The sequence below is a fragment of the Motacilla alba genome, chromosome 2 (genome assembly GCF_015832195.1).
Source record: "Motacilla alba alba isolate MOTALB_02 chromosome 2, Motacilla_alba_V1.0_pri, whole genome shotgun sequence".
In the NCBI taxonomy this organism is placed as follows: domain Eukaryota; kingdom Metazoa; phylum Chordata; class Aves; order Passeriformes; family Motacillidae; genus Motacilla; species Motacilla alba.
Genome location: NC_052017.1, coordinates 101,599,755 through 101,619,215, shown reverse-complemented (window position 1 = coordinate 101,619,215; position 19,461 = coordinate 101,599,755). Strand labels below are relative to the sequence as shown.

Sequence of the window (19,461 nt, the reverse complement as noted above, 5' to 3'; positions counted from 1 at the left end):
AGAAGAATAGTATCATAGGAAGGTTCTATCAGAAGGAATTTTTGGAGGTCAACCAGTCCAAATTCTTGCTACAAAGCAGAAGTGATTTCAAAGTCTGATTTGGGTTCCTCAGGGCCTTTACCTGTCAAACTTTAAAATCCCCTGTGATAGAGTTTCCACAAACTTTCTTGGCTTCAAGACTTAAGCCATTTTTCTGCACAGAAAAACGTTTCTAATATCCACCCAGATTTCCCTGGGTGCAAATTTCTTATTCTATTTCTCCTTGTGCCTCTGAAACAGGTTTGGTTTCCCTTCTCTGTAACTCCACCTTAGGCAGTGGCAGGTAGATACCACTCCACTAGGCTTCCTTTCCTTCAGCTTCCAGCTCCCTTGCCATTCATGTCATGTCCCCCAGCTGCCAAGTAACTTGATGGTCCTCCACTGAACCTGGTCCAGCTTGTCCATGTCTCTCTTGAGCTGGGTGTCCCTGCAATGAGTGCAGTATTTCCTGTGAAGCCCCTCCAGTACTGTGGGAATAATTATTTTTCCCAGCTCGCTGTCTACTCTTGGACTAAAGCAACCCAACAAGAGGTTCACCTGCACTGCTGCAAGGGTGCATTGCTGACTCCTGGCAACTTGCCATCTCCAAAGGCCTCAAGTCATTTTCTGCAGAACTGCCTTTTTGCCAGTCCCTAGCCTGTGTTATAGCACAGGATTACTCCATCTCAGAGAAGGATTTTGCATCTGCTGTTAAACTTTAGAATCCTTCCGGCAAACCATTTCTCCTGCTTGTGGAGCCTTGCATGAGAATGTCAGCCATGCCCTTCAGTGCATTGATGCCTCACCCTAATTTAGCTCTAGGTATGAGCTTCCTCATGGTGTTAGTCAGTCAGCATGGTGATGAATATCCTTCAGAGCATGTTAAATGTTGTCAACCCCCACTACCACCAGTTCATTTCAGTTAGACTTCCTTACATCAACAAAATGCAGTGAAATATTAATTTCTTTGGGCTCTTTTTTCTTTGATTTGGTGGCGATGGTTGTTGTTTGATCGCTACACTTCTAGCAGGAAATCCATGGAAGTGTTCCCACCACCTTTATGATTTATAAAGTCTTTATGATTTATAAGCAAACTTACTTCTGCATTGCATTTGACTGGAATACCTGTATCAGATACATATTGGTAACTGTAACAATGCGAATGCTACTAAATTATGGATGTGCCTTAAACCAAGAAATGCCTATGTGCATTTTGGTATTTTCCAAGAAAATAAGCATGAAAGTTCCCTCCTGACTGAAATGGAAGGTGAGGTATTTGTGGAAAAAAAAGGAATTCAGTAGAGGCAGCTAAAATCTGACAACACCTGTCCAACTGCCTCATCTATTGAGGTTGCAGCAGTCAGGTCAGTTGTATATTGCATTTTTTGTGTATTTCTAATTCATTCTGCAAGCACACACACATGCATATACCCATACATGCATGTGCATGTGTGCTCGCACTTCTCTCATTCTCTCCTCCCGTATTTTCTGTTTCTTGTAATTATCTAAATATGCTGAATTGCAAAAACTATTCTTTTATTCTTTAGTGCAAAACTACTTTTTATTTATTCTTACTAGTCAATTCAAAGCTTTCAGCTTTGGATATAGAGGGACTTTAAATTTAGTCAATTTTTTTTAGTTTTTTGTTGGTTAGGAGGGAAAAATATTTCTTAGAAGCTATCATTTTCAGCTTTTAACTGTATAATAATAATAATAAGGTTTACTTTTTAAAAATCAAATGCCTAAAGCTTTCTTCTTATTTTGCATAAAATAAGCTTTCTCCTTTTTTCTTCCTCACAAAGTATAATTGAAGAACTCCAAAAGTAAGCTCAGCTGATATTGTTCCTGTTTTCAGCCTCCCTCAATCAAAACCATTTGTATCTACAGACTTCAGCATCTTTATCACCCACATTTCAGAAACTTTTACTGCCGTCCCTAGAGGTTGTCCCCATTCTTACTAAGTTAAAAGGTATTAGAAATCAAACACCATTAGCAACAATGCTGCTTTGCCGAACACTCGGGATGGCTGAGGAGGAGGATGATTCTGCTCTCAGCCATTTCTGCAGATCCCAAAAGAACAGAATTGCTCAGTGTAGGCTGCTTGATTTCTGCACTAATCGTACTGAGTGTACCAGGTCAGTATGCAAGGCTTTATTTCCCCTTTTTTTCCACTCTGTGCACATAAGTGAGTTAAGGGGTTTTATATTTGCTTGTGTCCAGAACCAGGTTGAAGATTTTGCTAAATTGGTTAACTCACCAAGATTTCTAGGCAAGTATTTCTAGTAACTGCTCTGGAGTGCTGTTTGCTGACTATAACCATCTTGAAGCTCCTCAGCAGCTGCCTCTCCCCAGTGGACATGGATTCCTGCCCATTCCTAGTGCAGGAACATGGGTTTTGCAACACTGAGAGAACAAACTTCCTCTTCTCCCTTCATTTAGGTGAACCTCACAATGTGGTATTTGAAAGCTGAGTGACACTCGCTTAACCCCAGTGAACTCATTTTTGCAATAGTTTTATCTTCCTGATCACTTTTGCAATGGAAAAGACTGATGATATTTTAGACTGAAATATGAGACTTTCCAATGTGCCTTCAAACTGGGTGTGGGCAGTGCAGACAGAGGGTTTAGGGGCATCAGGAATGCTAGCAGTAAAAAGATGGCATGCAGCAACAAGTTTTTATAACCTCCAAAATCCCACCTTCACTCCTATTTGCTCTCAGTTTACTTAGAATGGGAAAACATTCCTGCTGTTCCAGGAACATCTTTCAGTCAAACCATAAGGACATAATCAGGTCAAAATACCCCCAATTAAAAGTTAAATAAATGATGCCATTTATCCTGAAGTCACAGCAAAGGTTGCACATTAAAAACCACGCCCAAACGACCAAAGAACCTCCCTCCCCCTTTCAACAAACCAGCAAGCAAGTTCGCTGTTACAGATGCTGTAGATACATGTGTTACTGCTCCATTTGACTTACACGTGGGACTGCAGCAAATTGAAAGGAAAATCGCATCAGGTTATGCCAAGTCAACCAGAGAAATGTATTGTGTCTCCTTAAATGCATCCTTTCTCCCCGTTTCAGCTGAATAGTGCCGCAGCTGTGCTTATGCTGCTGGCAGTGCTATGTGTGTGCTAGGCTTTGACTTCTCAGAAGTGAGTTACCTTGGAGGAGCTGCCCCTAGAAATGCTGACCTGCTGCTAAATACCCAGCCCCTCCAGGGCACTTGGAAGTGATTGCCCTGAAGGTGGGAAACCCGAACTTCAATAAATTCTTCTGGAAATTCAGGGCAAGTACAGCACTGTCAAACAAGAGAGATTTAGCCAATTTAAAAGTAGGAACGTGCCATATGTTTTGTGAGTGTATAAAATAGCATTATTAGCACTAATAGAACTATCACAGTTGCAACATATGTGATTATTTGCTATATGTGGTATTCATTTATGTACATTCTGGAGAGGTGTGGGAGTGTTTACAAAAGGATTCACATATTACCAGCAGTGACAGCTACACTGAAAATTGTATGTTATGAGATACAGGTTTTCATTTGCTTTTAATTTTTTTTTTTTTAAATGCCTGAAGCTTGATTTTGGGAGCAGGAAGGAGCAAATATTTCTGTTACTGAACTCAACTATTGAAAAGAGACATTTCTTAGCCCTAATCAAATATATTTTTGAAGAAGTTAACCTATTCAGAAAATAATAATTCTATGGTGTATTCAAGATTCAGATCAACCAACCAACACATAAAACTATAAAATGGGGGGTTGGATAAGCAATATTCACTGAATAATTATCCACTGTGTGGCCTTCCTTCAATTGTGTTCACTGAGATAGAGAACCTGAAGGAAGTTGAGGGAATGTGTTTGCTAACAATCTCTAGCAGGACAGAGGAGAGTTTTCCTAAGCAGCAGTTTGCTCAGAGACTGTCAGGTAGCAGAGGAAGTGGGCATTGCCCCCCATAAACCATGAATATTCGGTAGCCAACCATCAACATGGCAACAACAATCAATAAGAGGCATAAAAAGGAGTTGGATGTTAACACGAAGTTAAATTCTCCAGTGCTTTCAGACACACACGGAGAAGAATCCCGAGTCCTTAAAACATCTTGGTCAAGGACATGCCAAACAATCACGGCTTCCTTTTACCCTCCAGCTTCCAGAGGAGGGAACTGAAAACTGTATGTTCTCTAAAATGTGTTCTTTGCTATTGGTCTCTTGCACTTTTCAGTGCTTTCTCTCTTTGTGTTCCTTCCAGTGGGTTGCTTGCCTAACAGCATTTCAGATTTCAGAACTCAGTTGAAATATGACGAGCCCAATGCCAGCATTTTCTGTAATGACCTAAATGTTGTGTGTCCTTTTGTTGCTTTCTGATTGCAAGAGGTTAAGTTGTAACCAAATAACTATGCCTTCACAACATCTCCAGGCAGTTCCTTTTGTTTCCTCGGAGCTTGCATTGCAGTGTGAAGAATCTACTCAAATCTTTTCTTAGCCCCATTAACTGGTGAGTGATAAAGAGCTATGCTCTGAAATATAATTTCTTACTTCGTGAATGCTAAGCTCTTTCAGAAACAGATGGAGGTTAGCTCTCTGGGAGAAAAAAAAAAAAACACAGCAATTTTGTGATGCTCAGTATAACAATTCTTGAAGGAAGCCTCCTTTCATATTTAAAATCATTTGCTATTTAAACAAGCTGGTACATTTAGCACCACCCAGGCGATGACGAACCACTTCTCTGGAGGCTCTGACTGCTTCTCAGACTGCCTGCTCCCTAAGCAAACGCATCAGAATCCTCAGGAAAAATGTGTTAATATAATTTTACCTCTTTGCCAGAAAAAAATGCTAATCCAGTACTAGGAGCTCTATTTAACTTTTGCTTCAGCTATAATATTGGCAATTTAAAAGGCACTGGATTTTGGATCTCATAAGAAATCACACTGGATGGAGCATGAAATCTGGAAATCCAAGGTTTTAAAGAAATCAGTTATATAAAATTCACTTTGTTTTTTTTTTTTTCTCTCTACAGGATGTTAGCCTTCTGATCAGCTGACATGAGCGAAAAAGCAGCCCAGTAATACTGTGAAAGGTAACACTGAGTTCAAGTGGTAGTGCTGCATTTTCTACACTTGGCACCCATTACTGTCCATAATACATAGGTTTGCAATGTCTTCTGATTTCATTTACCCTGATGTAAACTCCAGAGTAAATCTGTTATGATTGTTTTGGTTTTGTCCCAGTAGAAGTGAACAAAGGATTTATCCTTCTGTCGATTTCCCCCCTGTAAAAACAAGGATTATTATCACAAAATGATGGAGTGCAATGTTTCTGATTATGCTAATAACAAACCCAAAAGAAATCCTTCAATCTTACATGGCCATAAGCAGCAGAACAAATTTTATTGCATGCATGTTAAACAGCAGTTTATTGCCTTTCTTTTCCACACAGGTTTAGAAGGTAAGCTGATACAAGAAAATGACAGCCAAATCTGTAAAGTCTCTCTCTCCATTATCCATGTCTGCCAAGGTACCCAGCTAGTGTACCAATAGGTACTTAGGAGGTTTTGCTCTGTCCTTAATATTGTTGGTTTTCATTACTTTTCATTACTTATCCATTATCAAAAACACGCTTAATGCTCTGAAAAAAACAAACTGGGACATCATTCCAGCCCAAATGTAAATAATTTATAACTACGTACTATGGATGAGCAAAATTCCTCTTTCATGTTCACAGAGGAGCTGTTCTTGCACACGCAGCAGTGAATGAGCTGTAGGTTGGTCTTCTCAAACACTTTAACTAGCAGTAGTTTATTTTATACTGGATTTTAGCACTGCTTACAACTGCTGGGACACAGCATTCTCCATCACATTCTTTGCATAAACAATTACAAACATGTCAGAAAACTCTCTGATGATACCTTTTGCAGGAAGAACTAGTTATTCTTATACATTTCCTGCGTGCAAATGTGATAAAACAAAATTAAGTTCAATCCTGCAGTTAAATCTTAATGCAGTTTGTTTTTTTCCCTTTTTTTTTTCTCTCTAGGAAGGATGCCTCAGGCAAGGCAAGTATATTTCAGTAAGGAAGAGATTAATATTTTCTAAAATTTCCGGTGTTTTTATCTACTACTTTTTCCTAAATTGCTAATGCTTCTTCAAGTATTAAAGCTGCAATGGGTTCTATCAATCCACTTTCTGATTATGTGAGTTAAGCTATGCATTTGGGACCAAAAAAGGAGAAAAAAAAGCTGAGTAAGTTATAGCACAAATTGCCTTTAGTGGTTCAAATTCAGACTATCAAATACAGAGGCACATCACTCAGGATTGTTCCAGCATTAAAATAAATAGCAATACAAGGCCCTTAGAGCTGTAAATGAATTACAATCCTTTTGCCAGGGAGACAGGTTTGTGAGTGGGAGTAGAATCTTTTATTAGACCAACCCCTATGGTCAGAAAAAGTGCATAGGAAGGGGTTGTACACCAGGAAGACTTTCTCCTTTTTCCCATTGTGTTAGTTTTACCAGTAAAGACCTGCAAATTTTAGCTCACCCATGTCCTCTGACCATCACAGTTATAACCATAGTAACACAAGGCTTTTTAAAAGCAACCTGAAAACTAAAAATAAAGAGAATGACAAAACAAGAGGATGTCTTCAGCCTGCAGTGTTTTCAAACTTTCTCAACTTTTGGCAGGTAGACTGAGGTTACAGTAGGACTATTCAGAATGAGTCTTCATAAATTAAGGCCTGTGTACTGAACTGCTGAGAACAAAAAAGCCACTTTTTTCCTAGGTCTTCTTCTTGTTCAAGTAACACCAGAGGACAGGAGGGGAGAAAACTGGCCTCTGTAGAGCAGGCTTTTGTGAGGCTGCTTGCATAATTTTGCCCTGGATGGATGGATCTTTTAGGAAAAGCTATATTGGCAGACATTTCTATACCCTTCATGCTTCTGTACAGGATTTAGAAAGTATTCATTGTTCATATATGTCATGCACGGTATTTGACAATAACATTTTTCCCTTACAATTTAAGAAGCTGCACTGTGCCCTTCATTTCTGTTCTTTATTTAATTCTGTTTCTTCTCTTTTTCTAGTCTCTTTCTCCATGTTTTTGCAATTTTGTCTGCTTTCCCATGAGCAAAGTTGCTACTGTATTGGATAATACATCTTTAAAAAAAAACTTTAAAATGCCAGAGATTTTTATCTCCAGGACCATCTTCTCATTTCTCCTGAATATATCCTGAATATATTTTGCTTCCTGTCCCAGAAGCACAGAAAGTAAAACAAAATTCATGTGTTGTGGCATAATTAGGCCACAATTTTATTAATAAAAGCCATCTGGGAAAAAGTGTTAATAGCTTGTGCAGGAGAGGTCACAGTCTCTTCCCTAATTGTTTTCACCTGCTGGAAGGCTCTTTCCTCCCTCCCTGCTACCCCGCTCTGTGCCAGATCCCTGCCCTGCAGAGTTCTCCTCCCTCAATCCTTTCCATCACTACTCCCCAGACTAATGTCTGATTATGCAGAAACTAAAGGCCTAGAAAAAATAGATTTTTCCCTTCTACTGATCTAGCAGGAACTCTGCTTTCTGCTGTGCTCTGATCTGATTTGACTTTATCAAGCAAGGTATGACATTGTCATCAGATGAGTGTCAAAAGTGGCTTTCTGTCGCCCGCTGAAGTGGGCCCGTCTGAGCTCACCACTTCTAGTGACCCAGCCAGGTTCCTTGAAAAGGCAGAAAAACTCACCCTGTCTCAATCAATCCAGTGATAGATGAAAATTACCTGAGGTCTCAAAATGTGGTAATGACTGCAGCAGGCTAAAAACCTATCTCGCTACAAATCCCAGTGCAATCTGAGTGTGAGGGAGACTTTATGTCTTTGCTGTTTTCTACCCTCCTTGTAATTCTTCTACCAAACTCATGTCTGAATTATGTCTAAGCCACGTAAGCAGTGTTTTTTTGAAGTCAGGTGAAGGAACCCCCTCTTGGCTGTGGTGAAGAGTGTCCAGGGCTATCTTGAGGAGGAATAAGTGCCAGTTGCTGCCGCCAGCTATTCCCAGCTGCTTGCACAGGGGCTGTGAGCATCCCTGTCCACATGCCTCTTTCTGCACCCACAGCAGGCTCAAAACCCAGAAAATTCCTTTTACCTGAAAAAAAAAAAAAATGGTTTCAGAACTGATGCTCATCCTTAAAAAACCCCAGCAAACCCCACGACAACACAGGACTGGTAAAGTTAATGAGAGAGGAAACCTGCCTGGTTTTGTAAATGTGCCCTTTGTTGGATGGAATTGCACTGTGCTACCGTCTGTGCAAACTCAAACAGAAAGCTTGTAATTGAAGAAGTGAGAACAGGGAAGGAAAACATGAGAAAGAAAGCAGTTTGACCAAAGTCCTGTAGGCAGCCAGTGGCAGAGCAAGAACAAATATCCTCTGATTCCTAATTCCCGGTACTTTTCTCCTGTCATCTGAAAATGATTTATTTCAGACGCTCGCTATTTGCTGGTCTCAGTGGGTTAAATTGGACCAGAACATTTCAATGAAAAACAATCATTTTTATGTTCCAAGAATCACACTGAACAATCTTGCAGCTGATGTTTCTTAGGTAATACATAGCTGTTATATGGAATGAAAGTTTGCTGTAAGTGCTTGCTGCTGAAATGTAAGAGTGAAAGATGACTTTGGAGAGCCTCAGGAGCAGCTCATGCAATGTGTGTCCTCCCACAGATAGAACAAGGAAATTACATAGTCAGGGACAAGGCAAAAATCATAACTGTTTTTTATTAGGCTCTGTCCTCTATTTGTTAGGATTATTGCCTTCACTGTCATCAAACCATAAATCTGTTTCTTCTCCTTTACACTGTAATTACAATCTTGTTTGGGGGAAGTCATATTGTAGGGGCTGAAAAAAATACCCCCAAACCCTTCCAGTACCACCAGCTTAAAGGGAAGAGATACTTTCTTTAAGTGATCTTAGTAATATATTTTGCTCCAAATAATATAGCACAGCAGAACTGTCTAAAATTTATGGCTGCAGTCTTTCCGAAATGAAAACAAGAAATTTAATTGAACAACTATCCTGGAGCTTTCTTTCATTCTCTGATAGAGCATCACATGTAAAAATATCAGGATGCTATTTCAAGATGATGTTTCATCCAGTCTGTGGGGTTTTCTCTGTACCATACGTATTCCAATTGTGCAAATGCAATTGTACAATTGTAAAACTACCATCACGATGAACGGATTGTGTTAATTGGCATTAAAGAATATTCATGCTGGATTGGCTAAGTGAAAAACTTTAATTGGCCAGAGACACTTGGGTGATGATACCCAGGGAGTCCTATTAGCACAGAATTGATGTAGGAGCTTATCCTTGCAGTTGATGGCAATCACCGTAGCGAAGGAAGTTGCAGTGTAAAACTCCCACCTTAGATTTATGATCCTGAGAGATACAAACCACACTCAATTCTGCATGGTCTGAATTACAGATCTCTATTTAACGGGACAACATAGACCTGCTGTTACAATTGTATCTGTGATTACAGCGCTCTAGAGTGTGCATTGCATTGTAATGCAGTTATTTATGCCGTGCCTTTTTGCTTAAGGCAATAATACATCAGTACATACATGAAAGTCCAAGGAAATTATTGTCTCTCATTACTTGAGAGAATTTTCCTTAAGAGATGCAAGAGAAACTCAGAGAAATTTAAGTTTCTCCCTGCAATTGTTCAGTAGCAACTTGCACACCAATCTTCAAAGAAGTTTTTCTTTCAGCGAAATGTGTTATTCCTGCACTAGATAGTTTTGTGATGCTTCTATTCAGTATCTCTGGAAACTCTAACCCTGTTCAGATGCACATAGCTCTGAACTGCACTGAGCAGCAGAGAAAATTGCCCCTCTCTCACAGAGACCAGGCAATGTAGCCACCTGGAACACTGCTTCTTTTGTTGGCACTCCTCTAATCTATATTTCTGTAGATCTGGTTTGTAAATACAATCTCACGTATCCTGAAACACTACACATTCCATTAAGATCCCTTTGCCTCTGTCCCTCCCTCAGATCTCCAGCAGCAAAGATCATTGGTGCTATAGAAGTGTTGTGGAATGATAGAATTTCCAATACATTTCTGGCATCTTTCCAGGGGAGACTTTGTAAAAGCAGAGCATGTGTTTTCTGAAAAGAATAGGTAAGTGGCATCTGAGTTTGGGTACCTTAGAAAAAATATCAGAAAAGTCCACTTACCCTTTCATAACACTGAGTTACTTCCCTTAAGGGTGACCTCTACCATAACGAGCCAGGTGACACTGAAAGCTACAGGGCTCTCAGGACAGACACTCAGTCACCATTTGCCGTTTCCCATGGCACCTCAGCAGTTGAAAGATGTTGATTTGATGTGACCATTGGCAAGAATTATTTGTTCAGCTTCAGTGGCACTGGCCTGACTTTGGCTGGATATCAGTCCAGACATCTTAGGAATACTACACCAATCTGCACCCTTGACAGTGATGTCAATGTGTGGAACGATCATTAGGCTGCACCAAGCTAGGCTGGATGGACATTTACATCCCATGAGGTAACCCTGTAGTGACACCTTAAATGAGAAAGCAACCCAAACACTACACAGGCTTGCCAAATTTCTCTGCAAGGTCATTCCACCACTACTGAAAAAATTGTTTGGCAATATTTTGCTAAAATTTAACATGGAAGTTCTAGTTTAAAGTTGTTTTATTCACTGCTAATGTCTCATTAACTCTGGTCAAAAGCAGAGTTTCTTGTTTCCTTAATATTACTTATATTTGACAGAAAGCAGCTGCAGAATACCTCCTCAAATCCACTCATGCTTATCATCACTGTTAGGACTATTAATTCACTACAGTATACTTTAATGTACTATAACATTTAGAAATGGCATTTGGATGTGCAGTAATACTATTTTGCACAATTAACCTCTTGTTCCCTTCCATATAAGCCTGTTCTAAAGAAATATTGGTTATGCTGTGTTATTTTCAAATTACATTGAGTTTTGTGCCTTTTTTATAATAGGTTGCCCTTTCCTCAGAGAGTAGTAACACACATTGAATTGTAATAACACTTTATTTTCCTTGCAACAAAGCAGTATAAATCACAGAGATAAAAGGAGATGAACCCATTCCCCAGCCCTAGATCATACAACTCCTGACCACAGTTTTTAAAATCAGATTCTAGATCCACATGTTAGTTTTGCAAACCACAAAATGAGTCAATATAAAGAAGGGAATCTTTCTCCTTGAATAAGAAAATTCTAAAAATTCTAAGTAATCCTGCCTTCAAACATGGGCCAAAGAGCAAATCATCCAGTTCAGAATCATTGTAAAAGAGAACTTGATGTTTCATTTTGTTGCCTAAGAGCTGTGAACCAGAATGTTCTGTTAGAGTGTAGGGCAGAGGACAAGTATGGAAGATGGCTTGCCTTCTAAATTTCATCTTGAGTATTCAATTATTTTTTGGGAACTGATGTTTTTCTAGAGATTAGAGAACTAGATAAGTATGGAATGGTCATAGAGAGACAAGTTTTTCCAAATATCATGAGAATAGAGATGTGTCTCTAGAACAACAAGGTCCAGCTCAATTAGATGGAGGCACTTATTTGTAAGAAATTTTCAGAGGAGGAATATATCATTTGTGTTTATTCAGGATATGGTGGGTGAAAATTTTAAACTCACTCATTAACCCTACTAGTGAAGAGTAACTACAGTCAAGCATGAATCTAGCTGATCTCACAGATTCAACCTTCTGGGAGAGTGAACAAGAAAAAGTAGGTTTTGAGATCTATTTGATGCCTAACTGCTTTGCAGTTCTACTCTGTCAAAATGCACAGAACTCTTGGCACAGGTAGGAACCTCATTTTTTGAACAAAGGTGCTAAAGTTTTCTTTAAAGACTCAGCATCTCATCATGAGGGAGAATGTTTCCAGTAGACTCTACAACAAACATCACTAATTCTGCTCTTTTTTGCTAGTATATTTTTAAATTACAATAACATAGCTGGTTGTGTTATTATCTCAATTATAAAAATGCACCCAAGATCAGAATTTAGCCCAGTGTATTTTCCCAATGTTTTGTATTACTAAAAAGAATGAATGTGGCTCAGTCAAATTATGCTTTCTGTTGTTTCATGCATATGTTCACCTGAAGACTATGAGAGTCGTATTTGTGCATCTCATTGCAGAATTTGGTCCAAGGGTTTAGAGCTCCTAATATTTACAAAACACATTGTATTCAATTTGCTGACACAAATATATAGCTTTAATACTGTGATGCTTTAAACATTTATATTCATGCCTAGATGCAGGATAAGAGTGGAAGTGAAATCAGTAAAATCTTCTTTTTATGTTGCTTATTTTGTGGTAGAGTGATAGAATTTGGCAAACTAGTCTCATCTGGTCACCTCATTGTCTTGACTTTCACCTGAAGTTATCAAGGTTTTCAAAAGAGCGTGCTCTTAATCCCCCCTAGCTTCTTGCTAGATTTTCTAACCTTGGCCTATTATGTTCAATCACATGTGAACACATTTCTCTGGCATTTGAACTGCACAAATTCTTTTGTGTGTGGTTTCAAACAAGCTTTAATGCACCACCAAGTTGTTCCATTTATTCAGTCCTTTTAAATGGGGAAAAATAAGTTCACAAAGCAGCTTAGAACTGTTCCAAGGGCATTGTTTATAGCAAAAGAAAGAGGTTTAAAAGCGTTATCAACAAAGTTTTCCCTTCAGATATACCTGAATGAACATCTGGATTTGCCTCAAGTAACCAGGAGAAGAATCTGGGCTAATGAATTCAATCAAGATTTAGAAAACCATCTAAGGTCTTGATTTTGCAGAGCACAGATGTGAACAGCTGCACAAAGGCAAGGTTAAAAGAAATGCATAGAATGGTCAGTGTGGGAGCAAGCAGTCCAGCAGGAGAGGAAGCAGGGTGGCTACCAAGCCTCTTCTGCCTGGCAGGAAAACTGCGAGCAGCTCAAATACATGTTGTTATACTGGCCAGCAGACTGGAGCTCCCATGACATGGTAAATGCCCAGTGCTTGCCCATTTGTATGTTTCCAGCCCTCAGTACTCCTGAATAAAAGCAACAGGGGATGGAAAGACTGATTTTCCACGTGGGACATTGCCCAGCAGCTCACTCTGGTGCTTCAGACATTCTACACCCATGAAGATGTGGCAACCTGAGGTTCCCACATGGGTCTGGGAGAGGAAGGCTTTTCTGAGGTTCAGTCACAGAAAAGGTGCTTGAGAGACTGGGTGAGGGTGTTTGAGAGACTTGCACTGTGGCTGTGCTGGATGGCCTTGGGCAAGATATGGAGGGTTCTTTGTGCAGTTATCTTCTCCATCACAAGGCAGACATTGCCTGCTGCTGAAGCCCATAGGCAGGGTTTCACATCGATGCAGATGAGCAGATGCAGTGCAAGATGGCAGCAAGGGGAAACTCCCACTGCTTTGAGGTTTCAGTATCTGTTCTCTACAATGGCATCATAAATTCACACAGACATAGGAAACAACATCCCCGCAGCTGGATATTGTGGATTCCAGAGTAAAATCAGCAATTCAAAACAGATGCTTTTGTATTTTTCTTCTGGATTCATCCATAGGGAAAAAAAAAGAAAATAAAAAGTCTGGCTGGCATCTCTTCATTCTCTAATACTCTCCTTGTATGAAATCTTTTTTATAAGGCTCATTAGAGCAACTTCTCTTCTTTCCCTCCTCCCTGCTACTCCTTTTATCACCCACTTCACCCACCCATCTTGCTTTTCACATTCCTCTTCCATTTTCATGCATCCTCTCTTCCATGGCTTTGGCTATCACTTCTGAAGAGCTTGGAGGGTGTCCCTGGGGCTGACTTCTGAGCAGTCAGCTCCAGTGCTTCGGGAAGGTGACCTGTCAGTAGTTTTAGACTTGACTGAAAAACCAGTAAATAACATGAACATTATGAGATTTTTGTTTTGCACCCTTACACACACACTTTGGGACTCGAATCCTCAGAGGCAATGCAGCACAGAGCTTGTGCATGTGCAGAAGCAAAGAGAGAATTTATCTTCAGATACATTAACCCACACAGAAGAAATAAACACAACTTTTGCACTGTTTGCTGAAAAGAAAATTGACTGAGAAGAAAATCAACACAAAAGAGATGAGTTAGGCATAGAGAATAATCTGTGGTCTCTGTTGCAACCATGGAGCTGAGCTCAGTTGGAAAGAGAGAAGGAGGAAAAAAATAGAACTTGTTCTGGTAGAGGAGAGTCTCTCATGCTGCCAATCAATTCAGTGGCCAAATTTGCTATTGTGATCTGATGGTTTAGCTCTGCCAACTCATGTAATTATCTCTATTCCTATTCTCCATTAGTGGACTTTTCAAAGGATGCGAGTTTCCACAGTGTCAGACTATGCCATGCAGTGAATACCACACCACCAGTGCGTTGCAAACATAATACAGCATAAATGATTCACAAATATAGCCTCTTGCGACAGTAGGTGGAACACAGCAGTTCTGTGTTCCTAGGCCCTGGGGTTCTGGTTTCCTAATGGGTGACATTTCCCCCCTTGATATTCTTTTCCTTGCTGATTATGGTGTGGCAGCCCCATGCCATCTCATTAGCCGTGGGAAAATCAAAGCATGTGAAAAGATGAGGAGGCATTCCGATATCTAGAGCTGACAGGTAGCACAAAAGTGCTGGAAGAGCCAGAGGACTCTGGCCAACCACTCACTCTGCTGACTACTCCCCCAAACATCATCTCACAAGGTGCAGAGAAGGGCATCACAGCAGTCCACAAACACAACACAATGCTTGGTACAGGTCTCACAAGTGCTGCCACACAGGAGCAATGTTTTCAGATGTAAACAAAACTTACAGAAGCTGCATGACAGAGCTGTTGAAAGAGCTGCTGTGGCTGAGGGTGAGCAGGTGGTATAATGATTGAAGGCAAAATGAAATGTCTGCTTTGACTGAAGGAACATGTGCTGTTTCCCAGGAACTAAAATGTGGCTCAGAGACCCTTTAAGTGCACGCAGACATGCCAAGAACAGTATCTAAGAAATGCAACATCACACACAAGATGTGTTGTATTAATATTTAATTAATCATAACATCTGAGAAAATAAGATACATCACACTAAAAATTCAAAGTGCTTCTTTTTTTAAAAATAAGAAACACAAGACTGAACGACCAGATGATTCCCAAGAGAATCTGATGATTAACTGGCTAAATCAGGACATCTGCAGGATGTAAGAATAATAGAAGGAAGCGGGAGTTTTGGCTACCACTTTTATAATTAGCAATTGTAATGATCTTAGCAGTGTCCTCCTGAAAGAACTTGAATATTCATGTTGAGGAACAGCATTCTGTTTCAGCGCTTTTGGTAACTGTAGCCACTTGCACAGAGTCAAGCACACACTCAAATCAGGAAGTCAAAATGAGTGCTCCAAATACTTTCTGTCAAAAATTGTGAGGAAAGCTGTTATTTGCATGCAGTAAGATGGGGAAGAGAAACATAGAGTCCAAGAGCTCCCTTGGCATTTTCAGTTTCCTAAATAATTGTCCTGCTTCTGCTTTTTTTTTTCTCCTCTGCAGATTAAATTCAGACTTGACCCAAGGAAATGCAAAATACATCTGAATCTGTAAAGTTAGATTTCCTAATGTCAGGCCAGACAGTAGCCAAAGGGACCCAAAGTAGCAGTTTCTATCTATAGAAAGCCAGGCATCCATCCACTCTTCCTGACTGGGTGCTAAAATTTCATAATGACCTAAGATGAGCTTGTAGGTCATACAGGGTTGCTTGTGGTCATACTGAATTAGTAATTTGGTGGATACTCTGACTGCTTCTCAGTTTTTTCACCTTCACAATTACATCAGATATATGTCTGACCAAGTTCCTGTGTGTTTGTACCACAAAGAACTAAAGACCAATGAGATTCATCATCTTTGATGGATGAGGGAACCACTTAGATCAGTCACTCCTCTAAGAGGTCATAGAAAGAGGGACCCCCATCTGCCTGCTGATTGATATGAAACCTTCAAAAGGTTGCATATGTCCCTTGCATATGTGAGGAGATATCACTTCCTTTGCTCCCTTTAGCCACTGGAAGATGACAACTCAAACATGTTCTTGTCCATGTGAGTGTGTGCACGTGTGTGCTTTGGCTGTGGGCACCAGGCAAAGCGTGCAGACCCCAGTTAATGACTAACACACACTAACAAGATCATTATGCTTGTGAATTGCTCTTGGGCAAATGAACGGTTTGATTTGCCTCTATCCAGGACAAGAAGGAATTAATTAGTGAAGAGCCAGAAGGCAATGATCCAGATGCAACCCATGTCCAGAGGAGTGGGCTAGCAGCTGCATTGTGGTATCTGGGGCAGAACCAGGTGGTAGGTTAATGTCTAGAGAAAATTGCAGGCTGGTCAGGCTTCCTATCAGTCAGATCAAACTGATTTAATTTCCTGTGCTCACCAATGCAGTGGCTACCCACAGAAAGACTCTTATTATCGCCAAAATGCTATATTGAAAATCAATACATACTTTTTCTTTTCCCCTGCTTCATACAAAACTATGTGGGCATACAGCTCCTCCTGGGACTCCATTTTCCAGTTTATTTATGGTTCTTGTTTGTTCCATGCATATGAACTTGTTTCAGATAGAACACATGCTTCTGGTAGCACCATGTCCTAAGAAGTGCGCTCTGAGGAGGCAGGTCAGCTTTCAAGCACAAAGAATATTTCAGTGGATGCAGGTTTCTTGCCCAAGCCTCCATCTGCCAGAATGGGAGTGGCACTGCTGGTGGCTTGCCTTCACAAGCAATCTGAGTTGTGACGCAGTTGGCTCCAGCAATGCTCTGTACTTTGCATAGCTGCTGCATTAATTTAACTGCTCCTCTCCACTTCAGCTTTCAGTCTAGGGTTCATTTCCATCACTGTCAAGATGCTCCTCAAGTTCCATCAGTGTGAAGTTCAAGTTTCTAGAGGTCCCACTCTTACCCTGGGCTGGCCTCCAAATCTTCCAGGTGCTGAAATGTTTTTAATCCTAGTGCACAACATGTCTTTTCTCAATTCCTCTCTCCAGACCAAGGGGGTGCTTCAGCAGCACAACAAATACCACTGCTGATCTTCCTCTGTCATTTGTGCAGCCAGCATATGTTACTGTGTTCATTTAGCAGAGCATTTAACCTAATTAGCAAAATACACCCAAACTAAAGAAAGCTTAGCATGTGTTAAAAAAAAAGTAATTTAAATATGTTTAAATATGACAGAGGTACACTCAGCAAGTTCAAAAATTAAAAACTTTATTGAGGACCTTTATCTTGCTGTAGACCAATCTTCATAGCAGGATCACAAGTGCCCTTTTGGGCATGGGTGTGTGTACCTGTATGTATGAAGTCGAGCTAAGCTGCCTTGCCTGTCAGAGAGGAAGAGTCTTTACTTTAGTTGCGTAATATTGGGCATCACCTTCGAATTTTGGACAAAGTTTTAATTGATAATGACTCAGGTGAGCTGCAACTTAAGACCTAGCCTCAAAAATCTATTTTTTAAAGTCCAGAAACGTGTGTGGAGAGGAAATATAGGCAAAATAGGGGAACGTCAGAGATACAAACTGCATTAAAATCTCTTTTTCCAGCATATTAAACACAGAGGTTTATATTTGCTCATATTTGCAGATCCATTTTTTCCTTTTTTTCTTTTTTTGTTTTTGTGTAAGACTTACTTTTAATTACACAGTAAATAGAATGTAATGTTTAAATCTAAATTGTACATTTTGGACTGCATTTATCCACACAGATTTGCAAACAGCAGCAGTTGGACTCCTGAATACTGATGTGCTGATACTGGAAGAACTACCTCAGGGATCACATTGCCTACTCCTGTACACATGACAGCCAATGAGTAAACAAATAAGAAAGGGATTTGGGGTTTTTTGTTTGTTTGTTTGTGGTTTGTTGTTGTTGTTGTTGTTTTAAACTGCAATAATATTTGTGCAGAGGAGGAAATATCAGAAAAAGTAATCCAGAATTTTCATGGTGACAAAAACCTATGAAATATCCTACTCACCCTTAGATGGACCAATCATGGCCTTTAATGGCCATGTGAACAGCAACCACAATACTCAGGGAGGCCCCTTTTCCCCAGACAGCTGCTGACTTGGAGGTCAGTGGGAAGGAAAAGGAGGAGCATCCTGTCTGCACACATTTCCCCAGAGGAGAAGCTTTGCTGGCAAAGCCAGGAAAGATGCTTTTCAGTGATAGCTCCAGTGTTTATTGTCTTGTACAATATGGCCAGACTTTCAGAAAGCAATACCCAGGCAGAAAGGTATTGTCTTATAGAAATGGATTATGGATGGATCTGAGCTGATAAAAGGCTTTGCCTTTGTGCAGGAAGATTAAATAATTCCCAGAATATGCTGCCCAATAACACCTTTATGCATTGAATACTTCCAAGGGGATTGTGTTATAAAGTGCCACCAGTCTCTTGGATTACCTCATTTGGGAATACTGAGGGTGTTCACTATTCTACACATGTAAAGATGCAGCGAGCAAAGACTGATGTTTGAAAGGTCTCTCTCCAAATAGTAGGGTGCTACGAGTTTTTAGTGCAGGATCTTGTTGCAGGATTTTTTTGTATTGCTATTTGTATGCTCTCGTCTTAGATCAAATATTACGAGATAAAAAAAGCAAGAGAAGTGACAGCAAAGACAGATTTTTGTAAGTGTTATGACACTGATTCATGAACAAGCCTGATATCAAACAGCTCATGGGGAGACATAAAGGCTAGAGAGACATGGGCCCTGAATCTGAATTTCAAGACAGAATTACTATTATTTGTAATGTATGGTTAATGTAAAAAAAGTAAAAAAAGCCAAGGAATACGATAGGATTCCTATACCTATGCACCAAAAATAATTTGGGATAACCCAAAGAATAACAGGATTCCTTAATCAATTTACAGCTCATGGTGTAAAAAACATGAGAAGTCTGATCAAACAGTCCATTATTTTCACAACTGCTCTCACACCTCAAGGCATACAAAGCAAGCCCACCTCACACTGCAGGGATGGCTCGTCATCTGGGCCACCCATAATGCTGGGGACCTCAACCTCTACCCACAGGCTGCCTTCAGGATTAGGGTGAGGACTCAAGGAGGCACAGAGGCTACAGCTCCAGGAACACTGGCACTGTGGAAGCCATAACCAGGGGAGCACATCATTGCACCAACATTGTTTTCTCCCCACCTTTCTCATCTGGGCTACATGTGGTGCTGGGGACTTGGATGTCAACCCTGAGCTGCCACTAGGATTAGGGCGAAATGTTCCATAATCTTTGGAGTTATTATTGCTGTTGTACAACAGGGGATTTTTAGTTGGTTGTCTTCTTTTTTTAAAAAAAACCAACATGATCTGAATAGGTCTTTAAACCCCTTGCTGCCTGACAGATGCT

At 40.2% G+C, this 19,461-nt stretch overlaps 1 protein-coding gene and 1 long non-coding RNA gene across 3 annotated transcripts in view; one reads left to right on the top strand and one right to left on the bottom strand.

Annotated features, from left to right (window-relative positions):
- Positions 1 to 8,147, top strand: part of LRRC30 (leucine rich repeat containing 30) — a 30,678-nt gene extending 22,531 nt beyond the window's left edge. The window contains exon 3 of one of the 2 annotated variants that reach the window (XM_038129396.1): positions 5,042 to 8,147. The gene's annotated coding sequence lies outside the window, so the exon portion shown is untranslated. The remainder of the gene's footprint in view (positions 1 to 5,041) is intronic. The other variant, XM_038129400.1, reaches the window with a different exon arrangement.
- Positions 8,031 to 19,461, bottom strand: part of LOC119697977 — a 38,570-nt gene continuing 27,139 nt past the window's right edge. The window contains exon 4 of the long non-coding RNA XR_005256015.1: positions 8,031 to 8,153. This is a non-coding gene — a long non-coding RNA (uncharacterized LOC119697977). The remainder of the gene's footprint in view (positions 8,154 to 19,461) is intronic.